Here is a 7192-nt window from a genome sequence, read left to right as displayed (position 1 = left end):
ATAAGCACAGACTAGAGGAAGTTCTTTAATGGTCACACTGGGGAGATTATTTTATTTGCTCGGTGACTAAATGAGAACATTACCTCCTGCATTAGAGTAGAACTGGTCTTAGAAGAAAATGCTCTCGGGGAACCAAGTAATCTCACCTGTGCAAGCCTTTAAGCGGCAGTCACTTGGAGATCTGCGGGAGTAGGCCCGCAGAAACCTAACAATGGGCAGCGGGTCCTGGGGCTGCCAACTAGTCTGAGCTTGTGTAGCTGTCTTGCAAGTGGAGCATCAGGACTGTCACTCATGGCACAGGCTAGACATGGCTCGGGCAGGCAGAGGGACACTGTGGTGTCTTCAGATGGCCCCTCTGCTCTGTGCAGTCCTCACTGTCTGCCTGACCTGCTCAGCTGGTTCCAGCCCAAAGGAAATTGTGTGACACTCCCTCTCTGTGTTGCAAAGAGGAACCTCCTTTTCATTCCATCACTTAGGTTCCACCCACGCACCCAGGAGGATGCAAACCCCTGATATCTGGCCTTCCAGGATGAAGAGGCAGGAACTCATCCAGAGGTGCTGACCTGACCCATATTCCCATACCTTTCTCCTTCTCCTGTCTCTTACCTTCAGGGTTTGCTGTTGTTGTTTTCTCCTCCCTCTTTTCTGGGCCCCAACCTCCCAGCAGGATACATTTACAGTCACTAACAGTAGTGTGTCCTCATGACTGTTACAAAAGAAATGGACTTTCAGTCCTGTTCATCAGATGAGACTAGGAGACGCACAGTCCCACAGTCATTGATTTCTTAGGTTTCCTGCCTGGGTCTTCTGCTTGGCTATAAGACTATAAATGAATATTTATGGAACAAAGTGGTGCAGAATCGGAAGAAAGGCTTGAGAAACAGTTCTATTACCATATCACCTGGAAAATTCAGTTGTCCTAGTGTGCTGTGTATTAAAAGTTCTATTGAACACACACGTATGCCTGCACTTACTGAAGAGGAATGAAAAGGAACAAATTTTTATAGAGTCAGCAAGGCCACAAAAGGAAATCTTGTCCAATTTGATTCTAAAAAAGTAAATTATTGATTTTCTTACTCGGTATCCAATGGAAGTGGCTGAATCACTAAGTACAAGGAGAGAATAGAGCCTGTGAGAAACTGTGCCTCTTTAGTAAGATGGTGGGGAGGCAATTTCTTTTAGAATCATTGAGAAAGTTCATGATTCCAAGCTGTGGTAAAATTAACAATACTTAGCAAACTATAATTATTCCCAAGTCTGTCTTCAAAGTGCGTTTTACATCTTTGGTGTTTAATGTGTACCAGTAGTACCCGGGTGGTGTTTAACTCGTGGATACCAGCGAGGCCATTATGTCATTAATTTTCAAGCAATTCCTGAGGCAGACAGATACAAACATTATTTTGTCATTATAGTCATAGAGAGTAGAGATCCAGGGGACAAATTCTTAACCAGTTGCACTTTGGGGGCCACACATCTGCTTTTTCTGCCCTCACTGTCTGTTCAGTTCTCTTGAACAACTAGCCTCGCCTGCCTAATCTCCACGCACCCTGTTGTGGAGAAAGATCTAAAACACAAATCTGAGCCTATCTTCTCTCTGCTGAGAATACTGCAGGCACAAGTGTGTGTGTGTGTGTGTGTGTGTGTGTGTGTGTGTGTGTGTGTGTGTGGTGTCAAGAATGTCACAACATTGATGTGCTCCCTCTGGAGTGTATATGTGGACCATTTCATTGTTTATGACTTGGGACAGATAAGTATAGATCACGACCTATACCAAGCTGGATTACCCATACCCTAGTCCAACTTCCAAATGCCTAGTTTTAAGAGTTAGGGTCAGGATAGGCACAGTGTGGGTGTTAGTCCTAAGGTTATGGTTAGAATTAGAGTTTGACTCAGGGTTAAAGCTAGAGCTACATTTGTTGTTAGAGTTAGTGCCATTCCTATTGTTAGGGATAGAGCCAGGTTCATGATTAGGACTGATGGCAGAGACAGAATTAGATTTATGGATAGGGTTAGGTTAGAGCTTGGTACAAAGTAATTGTAAGTGTTATAGTTAGTTTTTGAAATAGGATTAAGGCAGTTTTAGAACAAGTCTTATATTTCTGGATGGAGGTAGAGTTATAATTTCATGGAGCCTACAGATATATTTAAAGCTGGTGTTTGAACTAGATTTAAGTTTAATGTTAGAGCTATGGTGTTGACTGGTCTTCAGTTAGGTCCAAAGTTAAAGCTAGTGGTATGTTTAGGGTTTGGAGAGGATTAGGACTAAGGTTTGAGGTAGAATTAAGGCTATGGCTACAATTAGGCCTATGCTTAGAGCTAATATTAGGGTTAAAATCTTGCTTGAAAAAAAGAGTTTTGATAGATAATGATTTCATTTAGTGTTAGGGATATACTTATCAATGGTACTAGGTTTGCTGTTAAGGCTAATGTTAGTCCTGGGATTAGTGTTAGAGCTACTTTTAGGTTCATGGTTAGGGTTAGGATTATAGATAGGGTTAGCTTTCAATTTGATATAAAATTAGTATAAGAGCTACAATTATGGTTACAACTAGGCTTATGATTAGTTTTATACCTGGTTTTATGTGTTGGGCTGGATATAGGTTTTCTGTTTTGTTTAGGAATAGTGGTAAACATTGGACTCTGGTTGAATTAGGATTCAGTTTAAGGGAGAGCCAGGGTTTGCATTACTATTCAAGTTAGTTCAGGTTAGACTATGTTTAAAGGTATGGATAGGGTTAAGGTTGGAAATGGACGTAGTGATTGGGATAGGATAAGAAGTACGGGTACGTTTAAGGTTAGTGTTAGAGTTAAGACTGGTGTTAGAGTCAGTATTTTAGCTAGATGAAGACCTTTGTTTAATGTTAGTTTTAAGGTTGTGGATAGAGTCAGGGCTAGTTTTAGGTTATGATTATATGTCACACTAAGCTTGAGGGTTGGGGTATGTGTTAGGGTTAATTGTCGGCTTAGGCCAAGGATGAAGCTAGGAATAGATTAGGGTTATATCTAAACTTACAAATAGGTTTATATGAGGTCTATATTTGTGTTTATAGTTATTGTTAGGGTCAGAGCAAGGTTAAGATTAAGCCTCTTATTGGGGATATGCATGATTAGACTCTGATATAATAGGGTTACAACTTTGTCTTTAGGTTTAGATCTAATATAAGTGTTAGAGATATACATAGGCTCAAACAAAGGTACATAGGAGCTTTGACAAACTACAGCATGGCATTTTTACTTCTCTGGTGGTTAAGAAACTTGATAAAGTCTTTTCTCAGAGGAAAGGACAATAATATTAAATATATAAATTGCTGAGTGATTTTATGGAATAGAATGGAGACTTAATACATTCAGGATTTTGGTAGGTTGTAACATATTATCTTAAAGGTCATTAAATTGCAGTTAAAACTTTCAAAACCTCAGACAAGGTAGACAGGACAAATTTGTTCCCATGACACTAGGAATTGCATCTCTGAATCAATTACAGTTCTTGAAGTGAGCTGAGTTTTTAGGAGATGGGCTACAAAATGATTTACTACTAAAAGTGGTGTATTTGGAGCAAAAATAAAAAAAAATGGAGCACAGTGAATGCTTTCTTTGTTTTTTTCATCATTCTGGTGGTTTGCAGGTAAGTAGTGGAAATGGCTAAATCAGAGGGAACAGTAAGTAAATATAAAACATGACCCATGGCTGTTATATGTTTTCTAAAGGTGTAGTTTTATGTTTTTGTGCTATGTGTCAATTTCCAGACAATTTTGTCTTTTCTTCTCTCACTCTCCTATTGCTCTATGCTCCTTCACACCCTCCTGCCACTGCCCATACCTTCCTTTCCATTTTCATGCTGCTTGTTTTCTATTGTTCTCTCTCCATGACCTCAAAACTCTGCTTTTTTCATAATGTCCTGTATACCCTCACATTCTATGCCTATATTCACCTCTACTTACACACACATATATAAACATCATAAAGTGAGATCTGCGATTGAATGAGAACATGCAACTTTTGTCTATCTGACTTACCTAGTTTAATAATGTATTTCCAAGATCCATCTGTTTTTTTTCTGAAAATTTCATGATTTAACTTTTTTAAAACAGAGTAAAATTATATTTTATAAATATGTAACTTATTTTTGCTATTTCTTAATCCAGTGGTGGGCTGACTTTTTTATTTCATTGTTATTATATATTATATAACAATAAACATGGATAGGACTAACAAATTCTCTCCAGGTTCCTGCCCCGAGGAAATTTCTACCAGGGACCAGAACAGATACTACAAGCAGCTAAGAATACTAATCTGAGGGTTATTCAATGAATTTAAGCACACTGAGTTCGTTAGTCCATTCACTTTATTCTTCTAAGTAAATTCTATCTACAGTTTCTTTTCCATTCTCATACTTAGTTCCTCAGTCCCTTCTGCTGTTCTCTCATGTCTATCTGGTTCTTTATATCCTCATCCTCATCTTGTTCTTCTCAATCAATTCTCCCAGTGCTGTTGAATATATACACAAGCAGTAATTCTTTGGCAAAGCAACTTGAGGCTTGAAGTTTTCAGAGTTTCAGAGAGAGGTGATAAGGAACCACACATAAAGCAATAAATGTCAGCTTCCAATTGCAACCCAAAAGGGGAGTGACTAAAGGGGAGTTTTCTGGTAGGGTCAACTAAAGGCTAAGATCAATTAGGGAATCTAGGAATAGCCCCTGGCTGAGGAGGAATTCAAACTTAATTTGCACAAGAAAGAAGCTTGGCACCTATGTCTGCCTGGCCTTGAAGGCAATCTCCTTGGGTCAATGGGAAGTAACTACCTTAACTCAGTAACTAGCAAATGGCTAAAACATCATCCCAAGAATGTGAGCAGTAAATTTCTTAAGTTAGGATCTTGTGTAAATAACCCAGGGTGAAGGTAAGGAGTTGAGGATTTAATTGTTAGGGGTTATTTTCTCTATCTGTGGGTGAGAAGAGCTAATGTTTATCTATGTGCAGTTCTGTCCTTGGAAAAAAGTATATTTGCTGAAATACTTTGGTCCAGAGAATGGCCCTGACCAGATTTATGTTAATTAAAAAAATAAACACAGCTGGGGACAGTTATGTAAATACCCCAAATATATAAGGAGAGTTGTGCCCAAGATTGAGTTGCAATCATGAGATTATATGTACACATAACATGGAAATGCATGATAAATGGGGAGAATCATAGCTGTTATTGCACAAGAAGTTTACAAGAGACAGCCAGTTCATTCAAAAGGCAGTAATTCCATAATGCCTTGCGTGATAATTTCCTCTAACAGAACAAATAGGTTGACCTTCTGAACTCTAGTTGTCACTTCTGTATACTCCCATGGACTTTTGCTACCAGCATCTCTCACTATAGGGCTGCATGAAATTAACAAGCGTCTGCACAACAACAGAGGTTATCAGAAAACTAAACAGCCCAAAGAAAGCTGGAAAATCTATACGAGATGCAACATATTCTTAACAACAAGCCTAGAAGGATTATTGCTTATCAAAGCCAACATGCTGATTCTAAGGTTTACAAGGAAATGACAGGAAAGCAGAAATAAGACAGTTTTTTCAAAAGGTAAATAGAGTTGGAAAATTCATGTAACTTGATTTGAAAGTAATTATGGAACACAGCATTAAAGGCAAGGTGATATTTTTAGAAGGATAAGCATATGAATTAGTGAATTCGAAGACTTTCTAGAAATAGAAGGCTTTCATATTTATAGTCAATTGATTTTTGATAAATTGCAGGAGCAATTTAATGGGTAAATACGCTCTTTTAACAAGCTGGAGGAAGTTCAGTGTGAAATTAATGTGACAAAATATCTTAATTCATATACTTTCATCATATATACAATTTAATTGAAAACTAATAATTTAAGGAAAATATAGACAAAAGATTTTCTGACCTTGGAATAATCAAACATTGAACAGAAGTTCTCAGAATCAATAAAAAACAAAGAAGTAGCTCATCAGGCCCCACCAATATTCCACATGTGAGTTAGAACTCAAATACAATAATGTCTCTTCTGTTTGTGTCCCCAGAGACTGGCCCCCATAGAAGGAGCAGTGTCATCCAAAGGACAATAAGCAAAGCTGGAAAAGATCGTCCTGCATAGTCCACATAAGGATCCTGAAAACACTTCATTTCACAGGTACAACCAGAAAATATGTGTCTGTCGTTTCAGCCACTCGGGCTGGGAACTTAGCTCTGGCAGCCCTAGCACCCAGTACACAGACCTCAGTGTTCCTGCTGTAACTTTTTGCTCTGAACCTTTAAACATTGTGTTATAATTTCCCGTTTAAGTGAGCTTTGCCCTCCATATCTCATTAAGTTCTTTTAGGACATGGACTACTCTTGTTTTTCATAGGTATACCCACAAAATGTGACTACCCACATGCTATAAAACAATGTCTAAAAGTATAAACATGCTTATTGCATGAATGACATAGCTATGTAACATTTAATAATTTTACTATGCAAAATCTGAATAGTACCAAACAAGATAGCCATAGAGAATATGCAAGAGAAATACTCCCTGAAAAAATAACTGAGTCAGATTGAGGAGCTGACTCAGTGGTTAATAGTGGTTAATAGTTAATAGTTCTTGAAGGGAACCTACGTTCGATTCTCAGCATCTACATGGCTTACAAACTCATAACCAGGTACAAATTTAGTTGCAAGGGAGCCAACACTCATATTTCCTCCACAAGCAGTAGGTACCCATGTATTATATACACATGCATGTAGGCAAGTACTCATACACATATAATAAAAAAAATAAATCATTAAAAAGCAGCTTGCCTACCTTGTACATAGACTTGGAGTTAATAAATATTACTGCTTTGTTCATACAAAACACCACCAGTGAACTACCCAGTAGCAAGCAAAGGAACATCACAGAACTAGGTTTGAGACTATTTACAGCAGGGTTGGTGCACTGTTTTAGAAGAACAAATGGTTTGTCAGGATATTCTTGATAGTTTTGTAATGTAAGAGCACCCATAATAACTCACAAGAAATGGATATTGAGTGTGTTTCAATAAAACTTTATTTGGAAAAGTAGGTAGTGAATGGATTCAATTTTGCTTTAGTTTGGAAAGGCATGATCAGTTTTACTTAATAAATCTAGGCAAAACAATTCAGTATTGAAATGCTATGTGCCTCGTGCCTTTTTATCCAGTAGAAGAACTC

Source organism: Peromyscus eremicus, chromosome 15 (genome assembly GCF_949786415.1).
Source record: "Peromyscus eremicus chromosome 15, PerEre_H2_v1, whole genome shotgun sequence".
Classification (NCBI taxonomy): domain Eukaryota; kingdom Metazoa; phylum Chordata; class Mammalia; order Rodentia; family Cricetidae; genus Peromyscus; species Peromyscus eremicus.
This window is presented reverse-complemented; position numbering follows the sequence as displayed.